At 38.5% G+C, this 18594-nt stretch overlaps 1 long non-coding RNA gene across 1 annotated transcript; it reads left to right on the top strand.

Annotated features, from left to right (window-relative positions):
- The first annotated feature begins 10827 nt into the window (after positions 1–10827).
- On the top strand, positions 10828–11577 carry LOC115421975 (uncharacterized). Its single transcript, XR_003935772.1, has 3 exons — positions 10828–11259; positions 11335–11451; positions 11537–11577. It is a non-coding gene; the product is annotated as an uncharacterized LOC115421975 (long non-coding RNA).
- Positions 11578–18594: the final 7017 nt, after the last annotated feature.

The following is an 18594-nucleotide window of genomic DNA, read 5'->3' as shown; positions in this document are numbered from 1 at the left end:
TATCACCATGAAAAGGCCTTCCAAGGCCTTAGCTGCACAGTGTAGAAGAGAAGAGAAGAGGAGGCAGAAAAAAAATCCAATTATAGAGGGATGGAACCTTTTATAATATTAAAAAAAACGTTTTATATTACTAGCAGCAGCTAGCTGAGCTGAAATGAAGCAAAGTTGGCTAATAATGGTTCTGTAGATGATTAAGATATGAGATATCTGCGAAGGTGTGTGGTTTACTGATGAACTGGGTTATATATGTTTCTATCTAGTTTATAAATGCTTCTATGTGGTTTATATATGTTTCTATATGGTTTACTGCTGGTTGGCTGTTTGATATGCTTCTATGTGGTTTATATATGTTTCTATCTGATTTATTTATGTTTCTATATGGTTTACTGCTAGTTGGCTGGTTTCTATATGTTTCTCTGTGGTTTACTGATGGCTGCTTCGTGCATCTCCTCTCATGCTTCATGTATCTCCTCTTCATGCCCCCCCCCCATATGTATATGCAGTGTTGGGAATAACGACGTTAGTAACGCCATTATTATTTTCCAGTAATGGGTAATCTAATTAATTACTATTTGAAATGTTACAGCGGCGTTACCGACAATAAAATGCGGTGCATTACTTTGCGCTGATATCAGCTGTTATCCATCCTGGCTCGCTCAGCAGGGTAGGGTTAGGTGTGACGTTTGTGGATGAGTCGAGTCTTTTGAACAGCTCTTTTAAGTGATAACCAGTTCGTTGTGAGCCAGTAGTTTATGAGCCGTTCTTCTATTCAAATTGCCCACAGTCTTCATGTGTCACCTGTGTGTTCATGAGTCTGAGTTGTCCACGCTGCCTTCACCTGAACGACTGATGACATCTCCGAATTTGAGTTGTCCACAGCACACCACAGTCACTTGAATGCATCTATGTCCACCGCTAATTTAGGGGAGGAGTTATCAGTGAGAGTCCGACTGACTGGACTGGAGACGTTTACAGCTTTATCAGGCAGGAAGACTGAAAAAAGTGGAGATGCTGGATTAACTGGAGGGGCATCTTCTTCCTATAAATGCAGATCCCCTTATGTGGTGGAAAAGCCAGGCCCTGGTGGACCCCAGCCTCACCAATGTCATGGCATAGAAGCTCTGTTTTGTGGGAACATCGGTTCCATCTGAATGAGTATTTTCTCTAAGACTGTAATGGCGCTAGTACAGGCACAGAATCCAAATGCAGAACTGAGAGGCGGAATATAAAGTTCAAGGGATTTATTAGTTACTGATTTCACAGACAAATGGATAATGATAATGAGTGACACAATCTTGAGGATAATAGATGGAGATTTCCTCTTCGGATTCGTCCTCCGGACTGAGGACGTTAATCCTTTTCTCCGTTCGGTTACCGGAGCCTTATTCCCGACTAGGGAAAAGCAGAGGGAGGTCAGGGACGGAAACAGGTCATACACAGGAAGGCTATCAAACAGGCGACAGGATATAAGGGTTGGACAAACTCACGTACCAAAAGTCAGGCTAGGCGATCAGAACCAGGGTAGCAGATGAGGCAGACAAAACCAACAGGGAGCAGGCAGAAGACAAAAACCAGGTAGGCAAAAACAGGTCAAAAACAGGTAATCAAACAGACAGACAAGATCAGAACGCTGGTAAGAACTACGAGAGTTACAAACTGGCGTCTGACCAGGGGAAGAGAGTGAACTTAAATACACAAAAGGGAGGGAAGACAACAAGACACAGGTGGCACAAATCAGGGCAGAGACAGGTAATCAGGGGAAAGGTGAACACAATCAAGGAAGGGAAGTAAAGACTACAGACAAGACACATGAGGGAAAAATTAACAAAATAAAACAGGAAGTGACAAACAAACATGAAAGACAGACAAAACCAGACTAGCGTCTGGCTGCAGGTATGACAAAGACAGAACTAATATTATTAAACAGAAGTCGCTTCAAGCTACAAACGTTCAATCACTTGTCTTCCTTAACTCAAATTTGCCAAAGAATAAGAAAGAAAGGCAGTAGAACCCAAAAAGGATGACACAGCTTTATTATTTATGGATGTCTTTAATTTGGTCACACTCCAATAAATATTAAGTTAAATGAAGTATCTGTCTGCTGTTCTACTCTATGCAACTGACCATGAAACACGCTCAAAAATCAATTTTCTTTTACATATTTGAAGGTTTTTCAAAAAAGTAACACAATAATTACTTTCCCTGGTAACTAATTACATTTATGAAGGAGTAATTCCATTACTAATTCAATTACTTTTTTGGGAAAGTAACTAGTAACTATAACTAATTACTTTTTAAAGTAATTTGCCCAACACCGTGTATATGTGTGTGTGTGTGTGTGTGTGTGTGTGCATTTGTGTGCATGTGTGTTTTTAAAGGGGCGCGGGGGGGACCAAATTCATATCTTGCCTCGGATGCCAAAATGGCTAGAACCAACTGACTATGATTGTTTGCTTGTTTGATCAGCTCTACATGAGGTAAAATTATGATTGCAAATGCAAAAAAACAACATCAACTTTCTGGAGTGCTGCCTTAGAGCACTTTTATGTCCGCACCAATGTCAGAATCAAACCTTACTGAATAATATGACGAAATGTGTAGGCAGTAGTAGCCACTTCCATAAGACCATGAACTGCTTTCCATTCATTTTGTTGTAATCTGATTACCTGTAGACAGAAACTGTCTCTGAAGCAAGTGGTCTGAGCTCTGATGGTGCAGTCATGAATGTCAACAGAAGAGTTCATAGTGGTTTTCCATCAAACTGCACCATCTTGAAAAATTTGAATCATTAATTACCACATTAATCAATTTCATTACACTTTTGCTTCATATTCTCTAAAGACAAAACCTGCCTTTATCACTGACTGCATCATCTGCTCATCTACAAAGCACTGGCTTCAATATTATTAATGGAAGCTGTAACAAATCAAACACAGTTTTAACACAATTCTTTATACCCTGCCAGTCAAAACTGTTCCCACAGAAATCAGAAAAGAGACAAAGAGACATGGATCATTAACAGAGACCTGAAAGTAGACAAAGAGGAAGCAGGAGAGGAAGTGGAAAAGGAAGATACTTAGTTCCTGATGAGACTCATGTAACGTGACCATGTTCTTGTTAGAGCGGTTTCAAATCTGCGTTGTTTCACTGTAGCCTCTATAATCTAGGTATTCAGAGACAACATTTTGGATATCATTCACATAGTCTGTTTTCTCCCAGAGGAGAGATGACGCACTGATGTTGATGAAAATCTCAGACCAGCGGTGGGATGTTGCAAAAGAAAAAATATTTTTTCTTTGGTAAATACAATGAAACCCATTTAACAGTACTGTATTCTACGCCCATTATCAGTTTATTTACAGCACATTTACTTTTTCATCCAGTGTTAGTGTATTTTACTAGAGTACACTGAAGAGCTCTTAAAGGTGGGGTAGGGGATCTTGGAAAAATGGTTCAAGCAGCCAAGACTTCCCCCTGAAGCCACGCCTCCAGAGTACCAGAACGCTCAATGCTTGTTCCCGAGGGTTCACAAGTGCAACACAGCATCAATTCACAGTAATCTGTTCATTTTACTATTGTGTTTGATGGCAGAACAGCCCCAATTCATACCCATCTGGCTAACGTCGCATTCCCTAGTGATTTATGTTAGTGACTAAACAGTTTGCCGGTGAACTTTCCATCCTAATATAGCTAATATAACTAGCCAAGCGGTGGCTCTGGCTTTGTTTCCTGTACAAGTGCTCCAAACCTCCGAGAACACACGATTCACATTCCAAAGACAAATACACAACACACATACATTTCTCCTTTGCCCCAACCCCAAATCTCGCCTGCTGTCTGCCCTGTTTTTTTTCACCTTAGCCCCCAAATTCCTTTCAGATCCATGAAAAAATTCCAATGTGTGTCCACGTGTACTGTGTGAAAACTGTATGATGTCTTATATTTGTGCTTTGCATTATCTTGTGTTCTTCACCGCAAGTTTCGAAGAAAAGGGTTCAGTGGTGGCGCACCAGTTGCGGTGGCCCGATGTCCCTAAGCATCGATTGAAATCTTGTTTGATGTACTCTGTGCTGTATGTATACTGTACTGTCAAATGACAATAAAGAAATCTGTAATCTCTGTAATCTGATTCGAGCATGAAGAGGGGTGCATGAAGAGGGGGGAGGGACAAGTGACAGTTGAGTTTGATGGACATATCACCATTCAGTCATTTTGATGGGCCAGTTAAAATGATTAGATGGCATTTTTTCAGTCCTGTCCGTTCTACAGGTGACTAAAAATTATTATTTTTGTGTTAGAGCATTTAATTAATTGGTTATAATCAGGGTGTGAAGGGGATTTTAAGCAATATGGTAAAAAATACACCAGGAAAACATCTCCTACCCTGCCTTTAACTGCATCCATGTTTCCTTTACTTTGTGTATTCTTCATCCCACTGAACACAAGGTTCACACTGGGTTCCACCCCTTTAACCCCAGGGACTTTAGACCGATCCAAAAACATTCTTTGACACGCCCTATCCAGATGTCAGCATATTCTTCCTTGAGAGCAGGAACATAAAATGATGACATGCATTTACAGATGTGAACTGGTGACTGCTGGACATCTGGGACAAACCACATTCAAACTGACCACAGAAGCATCTGCAGTGGACGACTCAGCCCACTCCAACAGCGGACTGGACATGACAGAAAACCAGCCTGGACACACTATTGAATGGAAGATCGACTGGATGTACTCTGAAGACTAAACTGATGATTACTTGTTTGATGTTTTTTTGTGTTGGCTTTATTTGGCTTTATTTCTGTTGGTTTCTGTAAATTGGCTTGAGAGTCTGGATTCGACCAGAAGTGTCATGACATAACTTTTGTTATGATTTGGTGCTATATAAATATAATTTCATTGATTGATTGATATTTTCTTTGGGGATTTTTTTTTTCATAAATATATTTATTGTTGTTTTCATTGTTTTATAAGAACAGGCAACAACACCCACACATCAAAACAATCCCTACCACCCCCCCACCCCTCATTCACATAATAACACCCACTCCCAGGGCAACAAAACATACTTGACACACAACTTAATCGTCCCAACAGCTGATCAGTCAAGTAATCAGTCAGTGTGAGTCAAATCAGACTTTATTTGAAAAGAGTGTTTCCATTTCTGTTTTTTGAAAAAGACAAAACTCACCGCAAGTAGGTGATATTGAGGTGATGATTTTTCAAATTCTTCTATTTCTTTTCACATTTTGTAATGCAAAATTCACATTACATGTGTTTATGGAAACACAGAGCTGTTTGTTTTGTGCGTTCTAAGATTTTAGTTACGGAGACATTACCTCTGGTCCATATAAGAGGAGGTGAAAGACATTCATTTGAATGTGTGTGAATGTGAGGTCAATGAAGAATGGATCCAAGCGCTTTGAGTTATATATTACAATATATTTAAATCTAATCCATTATTATAAGAATAATTATTACTATTATTATTTTTTCTTTCTTTCTTTCTTTCTTAGTTTTGATTATGTTTGATACCAAAAACAAACACTACCTGTAATGAAGGACTTCTGTGTAACTTTAGGGTTCTGGGGTATCATAAAGGTTAAAGTAGTGATTGCAGTCTGTTATTTCACCATTAGATGTCACTAAATATCACACACTGAACCCCTCAAGTCCTATTAATAATACAGACAAAAAATTACACATTCACAAATCAGTTACTTCGGCAATATCTAAATTTGTATTTGAGTAAATACGCTACTTTTTTTTTTTTGGTTTATTATATTTAAAAACACATACCATATCAACATGGTAACAACTGTATTTCTGAAGACATTGTAAATGAACTAGTGCGTGTGCAGATGAGACTGAACCTGACCCTGGTGAACCCGCTGATGGGGACAGACAATGGATGCATATCGAGGCACTGGCATGGATGTCGCAGGTGCAGTGGCCTACTTCTGCACCGCTGCTACAGGTGCTGCGGCTTACATGGTTTACTTTTGGTGGTTTTGGCACTGTTGCTACAGAACATGAACTATAAGATGCACCAGGAGTAATGTAAAAAGGTAAAGTAACCCCTAAAAAGGTTGTAGCCTATATGTCACAGAAATCAAATGTTTTAATAGTCTGTTCATTTGTCAAATTGGTAATGAGCTAAACCCATAAAAACCCAGTGGTAATTTTGTGTTAGCTTCCAAATGAATTTTTCTCTGTATGTTAACCTTTCTTATGTGATTTATCACAATTTATTGTAATATTATCCTCTGTATTTTATACTTTTTTCAGTTAAAATTATGTATTTTCCTACATTTAATTCACTCTTCATGTAGATGTTCTTAAAAGCTCAGAGTAAATTCAATGGTTATTATATCAAAACAATGAACACAAAAGAAAAAAGTGACTTTTTCACCAAAATACATCATTAACTGAACATAAACCCAATGTGTCCATCCACTGTCATGATCCAACTCCACGGGTTTTACTGGTGAATCAATGTTGTAGAAGATGACAGTGTTTCCATGGTAACGACAGAGCATCTGAATGTCCAAATGGGTCATATCTGATGAGCATGAAAAGATGAATAACTACATTTTACACCAATTATTTACATGTATTGATAGGATTAGTGGATCAACAGGTATTAAACAGTTTGAATCAGTAGATGCTTTTGGTCAATGGCAGTTGTTTGGGTCTTTATGGGTTCTGTTTCTTTTTGGAAAACAACAAAGCAAGGGGCTTTCTTTATAAATTTCTTTTTATGAATACAAAATTTTATCAAAAACAAAATGAAATGTATTTTAAAACATAACATTTTTCATCTCTTTTAGCGTAATTATGAAAACCGAAAACAACATTTCCCAGAGTAAAATTAAATCTTTGGTAAGATGGTCAATGATAAACCTGCTCAGGTCTGCCCATAATATTTTGGTATAACACCAATGCCAAAATAAACAAACAACTGTTTCTGGATGTGAGTTACAAAAAGAGCAGTTAATATTAATGTCCTTTTTGAACTTTTGCATATAATTATTAGCTGGGTAATATTGGTGTATAATTTTGTAAGATACCTCCTTAACCTTATTTGTGATTAAAAACTTGTGGGGGAACATCCACATTTTTTTCCAGTTGATATTATTGCTGAAGTGACACCGGTAAATAGTGATACAACAGACCCCTTAAATCACTATTTGTTGGAGTCGCTATAAAAAATATGTGCTTTATTCCAAATAAACATTATTACTACGAGTAGTAACAGTGTTTTTTTTTTTTTGGAATAAAGCACATATTTTTAAAAAATCATTTTTCTTTTGGGATGATGAGAAACACATTTTTCCTTCTGAAGAGTCAGTTGAATACGGGACAGATACATGTTGAGCTGAGGGTGTGAGACTGCATCAGATGGACACGAAGCCGCAGCACCTGTGGCGTTTTAATTTATTACGTTCATTTAAACATAGAGGAGAATCCAACCTTCTGACACACATTATAGAAACACAACATGGACGCCTCAAAATAGCACATACTTAGATTAATATGAGTGAAATAAAGGAGAATTGTAGTTACAGTTTATCATTTGAACAAGTGTTGGAAAATGCCTGTCTTACATTAAATAGAGAGGAAAACACTTTATAAAAATAGAAAAACACTCTAGATGCAGGTGACAGCAAGGCCCCCTGCACTTTGTTTGTTTGTTTTTTTGTTTTTTTGAGTCAGCTGCAATGGAACATTTGCAAGATTTTTATAGAAACCCACAGGATGTTAGAATAACCTCAACTCCACCCACCATATCTTAAAAAATCTTTTAAAAAAGTTTGCATAACCCTACATTTTAAGTATCTATTATAGTAGTCACTACTCTTCTAGTAAAACATGTCTGATAACAAATGGTAATTAAAAATAAATAACATAACATAACATTGCATTTCAAGGCATCCACAGCTTCAGTTGTACTGGTCAAACCTAAATTAAAACCTTAACAGAAATAAATGACCATTTCAGTATTAAATTATTTATTGCTAATTTTCTTAATTCACTTTTCCATTTCAGATATAAACTATTGCATTACTCCTTTCCTCAACTGTCATTTCATCCATTGCATAAAAGCTCTTTATTCTGGACACCTACAGTAGAATCTTTAAATAATAATAATAATAATAATAATAATAATAATAATAATAATAATAATAATAATAATAATGATAATAATAATAATAATAATAATAATAATAATAATAATAATAATAATAATAATAATCTTTAAAGAAAATGTCACATTTCAGATATTCAGAATGTATTTATTCTTCGTCTAAATGAGGGTCTGAAAGTTTAGGGCAGTTTGTATTCCTTTACTGCCTTAAGGCCCACCTACACTATTATGTAATAATAATGTTTAATGTTTTAATAATTCTATTTTAAATTCCCTTTTTACCTTTCTGTCTAACAGAATTCTCCAGCAGGACACTGAAGTCCTACAGTGCTCTTCAAAACTGCCTGACCAAACAGGTTAAGTCACCCACTGGTTCATGAACTGCCCTTTTAAAACCTTGAACTTGGTATTTTGACTGTCATTATGTTATGTTTTGGAAACAAGTGCCCAGACCTGGATCAGAGTGTGGAACTGGAGAAGAGCTAGGGGCCGATTGGTCGTGACAATGTTGTGTTCAATGATTAATTCTGAAGATTCAAATGTGATTGAGCTTTGACCTTTGTAATCCAGAAGTGAAGAGTAGAATCATGAGATAAGGTGAGCTTATCTTAGTTGATCAACTGAAAACCCACATGTTTGTTGTTGTTTTTTTAGCTCTTTACACAAATGTAGAATTGATTCATCTGATGTTTTTAATGGAAAGTATGCTGATAAAACAGAAATTGTTGGTCTAATGCTGCGTTTCCACTACTTGGAACCGGCTCTACTCGACTCGGCTTGGCTCGACTTGACTCGTGTACCAGGTCCTATTCCTGGAGACTGTTTCCATTACAGGATACTACCCACTTTACAGTGCCTGGATGTCATAGCAATGTGGCGCGTTACTTCTGTGTCGTCATTGCTGATAAACTTGCTCATTGTGTGTTGTCTCGTCAAGCTCATGCTGAATTTTTACGTCTGAACCTCTTCGACAAACCATGGTGTAGTTTTGCAGGCTGTCATCATGTGGATTAACCTGTGACATTAGAAAATGAGGCCACTATGATTCATAGCAGACTTAGCAATACTGTCATCTCATAGCACTAAGTCTGCTATAAACCACAGTGGCCGATACTGGTATTCACCTACTGTTAGCAGGAGACAAGTTCAACAGGTAAACATGTCCTCTAGCTGTTGTTCTGTCCCTGTTACTATCAATGGGGTAGTCCAGGGTATACGAGGGTATACAGAGTATACCCACTTATTTCACAGTCATCATTGGGTATACCTAGTGATGGCCGTTTTGAACCGGGCATGCGACACCCGTTCGAAGTCTCGAAGCGCATGCGCTTCGAAGCTGTGCTCCGAAACGCGAGTCAAAACACCGGTCATGTGACCCAAGTGTTTCATGAACTGCGTGATGTCACCCAAACTGTTCATGAACCACTGCTGTTTCAAAGGCGTTTCACTAGAGGGCTCTCGTGTCGAAACCTAAGTTTGATTGACAGTGTTTTCAACGAACCACACAGTCGAACGCTGTTTCAACCTACTTCCACAAAGTTTAAAAGAGAGGCTGGCGGTTTGCCAATTGTGGGTTTGTGAGAGGCGAGAGACAGGTGTTTTTTGACAGTGAGATATTGAGATTTGAAAGACTTAGAGACTTTGATTTAATTTTTAGATAGTTAGTTTGTGCAGATAGTTGAGATCACAATTTAGATTTATATAATCACACTGACACATAGCAAAGCTTAGTTCCATAAAAAACACACAGCATCACACTATAGGCAATTTGCTAGGTAAGTTAGGTAAGACTAGATTAGATTTGTAGGATTTAGAATCTAGATGGATGTTCCAGTAAGCAAGAGACGTCGTTCTGTAGCTTGGGAACATTTCCATTTGGAAACGCCTAACAAAGTGAGATGAAGGATTTGTTCTAAGCAGCTGGCTTATTGCAATAATACATCCACTATGATCCGCCATTTGACTAGAGTTCATAAAATGGAGGATGAAGAAAATGCTGATGCCCCCAGTTTTGGAGGTGCCACTTCTGCTGGCACATCTGGCCAAGGTATGTATAGTATATAATACACAATGCACACTATGATAATATTATAAAGTGAACACCCTCATTTAGTCCAAAGCACAACTCAGTTTAGTTCAAGTATTAGCCAATATGTCTTGAAACCTTTTAAACCTTAAGAAGCCATATATGTATATATATATATATATATATATATATATATATATATATATACATATGTGTGTGTGTGTGTGTATATGTATATGAAAGGTTAAAGGTGAAAGGTTAATTTGTTGCTTCCTATAGCCAGACAAAATAGTTTGGATGAGTCTCCGGTGAAGATGGTGGTGAAGGATTTGCTGCCCATTTGTGCTGTGGAGGATGAAGGCTTCAGGGCCTTTGTCCATGACCTGGACCCAAACTATGTCCTCCCAACAAGGAAGGCTGTGGCTGCAATGATCACTGAGCTGTATGACAGGACCAAGGAGAAAATCAAGGAAGACCTTAACAAGGCAGATGCTGTTTGTCTTACCACTGATATGTGGTCTTCCATTAACATGGATGGCTACCTTGGGGTGACGGGTCACTTTGTGACACCAGACTCAAAGCTGGCTACTGTTTTACTGGGAGTGAGCGGCTGTGAGCAGTCTGGCAAATTGGGGGATCACAGGAAAGGTGCACTGCATGGTGACTGACAATGCAGCTAACATGAAGCTGAGTGTCCAGCTCCTCAACCTCCGGCATGTGTCTTGCTTTGCACACACCCTAAATCATGTAGTTAAAAAAGCCTTGGACCAAACACCCCCATCAATGAGATAAGGGAAAAAAGCAGGAAAGTGGTGGGGTTGTTTAGGTCCAGCTGCAAAGCTAAAGACAGACTCTCTGAAATGCAACAGCAGATGGGCCGACCAACCCTTAAATTAATACAGGAGGTGGACACAAGATGGAACAGCACCTTTGACATGTTTCAAAGACTATGATCAGAGAGAGCCTGGGGGGGCGGCTCTCTCCAACTTAGAGAATGATGTCTCTCCTCCGTCCTGTGCAGAATATGAAGTGATTCATGAGGCACTGTTTCTGTTGCAGCCTTTTAAAGCAGCAACAACTGGTACGTAATTCAAGTTTATTGTATTTATTTGTATTTACTAAGATGAAACTAATGTATCTTTTCTTATTCTAACAGAGCTGTCAGAGGAGAAGAGAGTGTCAGCATCAAAAGTCATTCCTCTATATCGGATGCTGCAGCACAACCTGTTTGAAAAATTGAGGCACTCAAAGCAGCCAGCAACTCAGCAATTGGGTAAGAAACTCTAATAATAATTGTAACAATTGTAATGATACTCAATAGACTATTTTAATGTCAATATGTTTATTGATATGAACAGGCACATTCTTGAAGGATGGACCGCAGGCAAGGTGTGGTCAATATGAAATTGTCCGACCACTGGCACTGGCAACATTACTGGATCCACGATTCAAAAACCTGGGTTTTGGCAACCCAGCAAAAGCACAGGAAGCAGAAAAGCAGCTGATACTGGAGTGTGCCACTTTGATCCAGCCTGCTGAAACATCTGGTGGGACTTTAAAATCTTATGTATTTTGTCAGCTTTCACTGTTAACACTTTTATTTAACAATGATAATAATGATAATTATTATTGTTACTTTAGATCCCCAAATCGCACCTTCATCATCATCCACAGCAGACAACAGTCTTTGGGACATGTTTGACCAAAAAGTGAAGAACAAAACCACCACACGCAGCATCACAGCAGACGCAACAATTGAAGTTGGAAAATATCTTCAAGAGCCCTTCATTCCCCGATCTGCAGATCCTCTTGCATATTGGAAGGAAAGGGCAGTGGTCTTTCCACATCTGCATAAACTTTCAAATAAATTCCTTTGCATTCCTGCGACAAGTGTACCATGTGAAAGAGTTTTTTCCAAAGCTGGAGAGGTGATAATGAAGAAAAGAAATCGGTTGCACCCCTCCACTGCAGAAAAAATAATCTTCTTAAATAAAAACCTTGAAATCTAAGTAATGCATATTTCCATGTGTTCATTTTATTTTAATTTCATTTCATTTATTCATTTAGCACATATCAGTACATCAATGGTGCAGGGATGGAACAAAGCCCAATGGGCTTGTACAGGAGTTCCACCCTTAACAGAAATTACAGTCAACTTAGATTAATAAGGCTAACAAATAAACTTTGAAAAATCAGGAGACAAAGTACAAAATATAGCATTACTAAACAGTAATATACAGTGGAAACAAAATTCATAATTCAAGATATGCAAGATATATGGATGAAGAAGAAGCAAATAAAGTAGTAAGGCAGTGGAGAGGGCAGGAAGTGACCAGCTGTGCAGTAGATGTTTTTTTGAGCTGCTTTTTAAAGAGTGAGAGGGACATTAAAGATGTAGGTAAACTGTCCCAGAGCATCGGACCTCTGTATGACAGGTTGAGTTGATTATGTGAAGTGCAGGTTAAAGGTGGATATAGATTATTAGTGTTACTGTGTCTAGTTCTGTGTGAGTGTATTTTAGTAACACAAATGAATTTGACACACATGTACCCACACACAAACCATGTCAGATCAGGACGTGTTTTGTTGAGCCACTGTGAAGTACTAAAACATCACCACCAGAGGTCACTGTGGAGAAGTGTTTCGAACAGTGTTTCGGAGCCTCGAAGCATTTGTTTCAAGTGCTTCGTTGTTTCATGAGGCTTCGTTTTGCCCATCACTAGGTATACCCACTTCTAAATCCCCCTGATGTGCAGTATCGTATATTTGTATCTGAGCCAAATTGCCTCTGCCTCTAATTGGCTGGTACTCGCTGCTGTCACTGATTAGATTGGTTAACTTTAGGCATGAGGGCTGATGAGCCAATCAGAGGCACAGTAGGGCAGGTCACTCCAAGGAAAATATTGCTAACTAGTGCTGGCCATCTCTGGAATCTGATTGGACCTCACTGCACGTCTCGTTGAATGATGTGCGATTATTGGAAATTTGAATGAGAAAGGCAGAATAAACATCTTTCAAATGAGTGACACATATCGAGAGAACCTTTTTTATGAAATACATAATTCTGAGGTAAGTTTTAAGGTGGTTTCCAAATGAGTCACTGTTTTAAACTACTGGTCATATGACTGCACATTTAGAGAAGAGATGGTGTCACCAATAGTTCAACTATGCGAGTAGATTAACGTTATGAAACGCTAACGTTATAAAAGGCTAATGTTATGAAAGGCTAGCATTATGAAAGGCTCGCATTGTGAAAGGCTAACGTTATCCTATGTTCACCTCATGTTGAATCCATTTCCATTCATGTAGCTGCTTGTGTGACCAGTTGCTAAATACCTACAAACTGCTCCTGATCAAGTCATGATAATTTTATAATAATGAACAAACACTACTGATGGATTTTTGGATTAAACTAAATAGAGTAGTCTTACATGTCAGAGTTTCTAAAACAGCATTTTTCTGGACTACTTAAAAAAAAAAAGGCAAAAGTTCAGAGTATACCCACTTCTTCAGGGACCACTACACCACTGGTTACTATTCAAGACAAGGAGGAGGATCTGAAACTGTGACTGATGGCAGGAGGCTGTAACAATGGAGTTCAGTCCATGGGTTTAATATTAATCCACACAGTAATGTTTCTATAGTTTTTTTTTTTTTCTACTGTCAACTGGCTTGTTTCATTGTCTGATTGTTCCCTACCTGAAATGTCCAGGTTTCCAGTGCTTTTCCATGCGGTCTGACAAATGTATTTAATTTCTTTCATCACTGAAACTCCATGTTTCTGTCGCTCCAGTAGAGAGATGCTTTCATTGTCACTACCATGTTTGTGTTTGTTACATCATTTAACACCTAAACTGTAATCCACAACCATCAGAAACCGGATAATGTATACATGTAACAGTATCCCGGTTCCTATTAGACTAGGGCAGCTAAAATATCCGGTTTCTCAAAACCAGGAAAAGGTCTAATTCAAGATACTGAAATTGGGATGCAGTGTTTACATTGGTGTGTTTGTGGACATACTCCTTAGTGAATCTAAGTATTTTCACAGAAAAAGCAACTCAAGTCAACTACACAGAAATGAATATGTTGCAACTGTTTGTGACTTATTATCCCAATAATGGAGTTAAATATCACCAGATAACTATCAGCTCCCAATACACAGCAGAATCTCAAATATTTTCCATATAGAACCTTTAAATGCCATTAAATATGTTCAGTTACGCATTAAACAGTATCACATTTGTGTTTGATGACAGTACAAACCATCTACAGTATGTGCAGGATGTTGTAACATTTTCTCAGACGATTCTTCACATTCTTACAGGAACCATCTGTAGAAAAATGTGTCCAGCATCCCTTTCTGAACTCTGTGAAAGGCCAAGTGAGGACATGGAATGTGTTTGTGCTTCACTACACATCCATTTATCAAAAACATTTCATCTGAGTAGTTTACAGGAAGTGTGTGTAAAGATGCGTCCTGAAGCAACTGTAAAAGAAGCATGAAGACACTTCTTGTTTCAGTTTTAGTCAAATGCTGTACTTTGACTGGCTGATGTTCACATGAGATATTTTACATGTCTCAACAAAGAGGTGTTCTGTTCAGACATTTGAACAATTAAAATGCAGATACCTATCAGTTTACGATAATAGAGAACATAAGAGAACAACTGAAAATCAAACTGTTTCAGATGTTTCCATTGTTGTGTTACTGTTCAAACTTCCCTGTGTGGGTGCACACCTCCACTGGTGTTTCCTGTTATTGTTTCTTAGTTTGATTTTTTTCTCACAGTTTCCCACAAAGAAGTCTCTCAACCTTAAACTGTATATCCTTGAGATGTTTTGGTGACAAGAACTGGACCAAAATACAAATGGATGTAAAACTTGGAAACATAATGTTTCTGCTACTGAATCTGGAGATATTCAGACCAAGTATTAACATCCAAATCCTCCTTTCTCTCTATTTCAATGGTCCCATGATTGAATTCCCACAATTATTGTTTAACTGTTGTTTATCCAGGCTTGTCATCAGTTATTGTTGTCACTAAATTCACTGGTCTTATCACTTTACCATTTTATGTTTTTCTCAGTTATATTACAAATGGGGCTTTTAGGTTATTATATATTTGTCATGTTCCGCACCAGCATGACTGCTCCCCCCCCCCTCAGCAATCGGACACACCTGCTGCACACCGCACAGCTGCAGAACCTTAACTTCAGGAGACCATGTAAGGGCCGAGGAGGCAAAGTCCTATATTCATCTCCTTTTTATTGACTTCTCCTCTGTTTTTAACTGCATCCAACCCTATGTTTTAACTTTTATTTGTTTTATATACAAACGACTGCCAGAGCACGCACGATGGCCGTCGCATCATTCAGTTTGCTGATGACTGTGTTATCGTGTCCTTTGTTAACAGTGATGATCCTGAGCAGGGCTGTTACACCCTAGTCTGGGGGTACAAAAGGGGGCTTCCCTAATCCAAATGACAAATGCCATGGAATAACGAATGACCATAAGGGTTAGGGTTAGGGTTAGGTAATTCGTTATTCCATGCCATTTGTCATTTGGATTCGGGAGGCCCTACAAAAGGGCATTACATAAAAGTGACTCCCACTTGAATCCCACTCCCAAAGAACACCATGACAATACTATTTTAACCAAAAATGAGCAGCAATTTATTTTCTTCAGGGTGAGCAATGCCAAAATAATAAACAGAACCAACTCAACCACCCAAAACTTCCCTAACAAAATAAAGAAACTAAAATACACAGGTCTAACCTGGACACCGAAAGCATGAACAGGAGAAAATGTGACAGAACAAACATAGGCTTCTCACCCTTACCTGGTGCTGCTGTTTATTTATTTTATTTATTTATTAAGGACAGTGCACATTACTGAACATCTACAACAACTGCAGCTGTAAATATGCCAGATTGTAGCAGCAGTGCTAATTTCCATCTGTAGTCCCTGGGCAGGTGACAGGAAAGACAGCTGACAAAAAGGCAAAACATCATAAAAACACAGAACAACACAGTGAGGACAATCTACTGATGGTCACAGGCTTGGATTTCCTTCATCCAATGGTTAAGTTGTGATTTGAAGGAGGCATATGATTGTGAGTCTCTTATGTTGAGTGGTAAACTGTTCCAATATTCAGTTCCAGTGACTGAAAATGTGGTTTGTCCAAAAGTATATACAGACTAGTTACAATATTTACAAATGCAGACAATCAGAAACTCTCTCATAAATGGATCACACATCAAAACTGGCAAACTAGTGTGGTATTGGACAGGAGCCAGGCTGGGAGGTGTTAATCCTGTTTCTTTTAAAGGTTGGCTCCGTCTCTCTCCACCAATCAGCAGGACATGTGTGTGTTCCGGATCTGCCAATCAGCGAAAGCCACCTGAACTTAGACACACACACTTCTGCACAAACACACTCACACACACACTCCAAAACACACAGACTTACACACCAGTGTGTGTGTGTGGGATAAATATATATATATATGACCTCAGGGCCCAGTGGTAAATGAATTTTTGGACTGGTGTGGCTCATCATTTTTATCCATTAACGTGGATAAAACAAAGGAAACATGTATCAACTACAGGAAAACTCCTCCTTCCTTCTCTCCTGTGGTGATGGACAGCTGTACTGTTAAGAAAGTACAGCAGTACAAATATCTTGGAACTGTGTTGGATGACAAACTGTGTTTTGGGCCTCCTATAGATGCTGAGTGTAAAAAAAACACACCAGTGGATGCACTTTTTACACAAACTTCGCAGTTTTAATGTTGACACAACTTTTATGAGAATGTTTTACTCCTGTTTTACTGAATCCATTTGAACCTTTTCTTTTATCTGTTGGCTCAGGTCACTTTCTGCTCAATAGAGAAATCATCTTTAGGGAATTGTGAGAATTTGCACTAAAATTGCTGGCACTCCCCTCAGTGATCTTCTTGCCCTGTACAACAGCAGGTCCCTGAAAAAGACTAGAAGCATTATGACTGACTGGAGTCATCTGTTATCTGATGAATTCAGATTGCTTCCATCAGGTCGTAGATACAGCCAACCACTGCGCAGAACCAACAGGTTCAAAAAATCATTTATTCCATCTGCCATCTGGCTGGTTAATGACACTTGTTAATTATCTATACCTGTATTGTTGTATTTATTGTATGTGCTTTTGTCTGTTGTCTGCTTGCTGATTGTTCTGCTGGCTGTAAAACAAACTGCCCTTTATATTAAAGACACCTTGAACCTTGAACTTCTGTGGATGTGCAGTGCCAGATCATTACACCTCTGACCTCCATAGACTGTCCCAGACTTTAATCTACCTCTCATTCCACCTCATAGACACACCCTGGACTCTCACCACCACCCTGATCCTCTTCACCCTGCAGACCCTGCTGTCTCCACCCCCAGGTTTTGTTTCATCTTTATGTATTTTCTGTCAAATAAACACTGTTTCTTCCTTCAGCACCGAGCATGTGAGTCCATTCCTTCTCTCCCACATGACAATATAAAATAAAATTTAAATGAATGTAAAGCAGTCTGTCCAATCTGCTTCTGTCTCTTCATGCCTGTTTTGACCAAATGCCAAAAGTTAAAGTTTAAACTGCTTAGTCAAGTGTGTTCTGTGTGCTGACTTTATATTTTCTCTTTCAATTCAGCTATTTGTATGCTTGTGTGAAAAAGGAACAGAAAGGCTCTGGTTCTCCACATGACTGAACATATGACTAAAACTAGAATCACAAATGAAGTGAGAATAATCCAGTAGTTTTACTTTACTTTAATGGCTTACTTTCTGGATGAGAGGAAGCCAAATGTACTAACTGTTCTTCATCAATGATAGATGTTTTGTATAATTTGAGGGCCTTAATGTATGATAAAAATGACAAATGAACAGATTTAGACTTGAGGAACATCTTTTGAACTGAACTAAAACTTGCTCTGAAGGATGACCTGATGGTGCTGGCTACAGGTCGAGGTCGGGGTCGCTGTGCAGCCTCACATATCGAGACCAAACAACACCAATCCTATCATTCCAAATGAATAACAGTCAACAGGAAGATAAATAGTACACGCACTTGTTTTAGGAGGCTAAAAATATAGCAGTTGTTTCTCCTGTTTCTCCTTTTTCTACACAGTGTTTGGTTTATGTTCTATCATGCACATGCTTTCTCTCATCTGCCAAACTTCTGGAAAAACTAATTACCAGAGTATAACTATAAGTCTGAATGCATAAAAATATAATGAAGAAAAAAAGGATATAAAATGTCAGAACCTGGAAATGATCCTCACAAAAATCCAGTATAACAGGAGGAGTTTGACTGAACAGTGTAAAAGTGAAAGTTGGAACTGGGCTAGGTCTATGACTGGAAAGTACCTGCCAAGTACAAACACACATCAACTG

Source organism: Sphaeramia orbicularis, chromosome 7, assembly GCF_902148855.1.
Source record: "Sphaeramia orbicularis chromosome 7, fSphaOr1.1, whole genome shotgun sequence".
NCBI classification, from domain to species: Eukaryota; Metazoa; Chordata; class Actinopteri; order Kurtiformes; family Apogonidae; genus Sphaeramia; species Sphaeramia orbicularis.
This window is presented reverse-complemented; position numbering and strand designations above follow the sequence as displayed.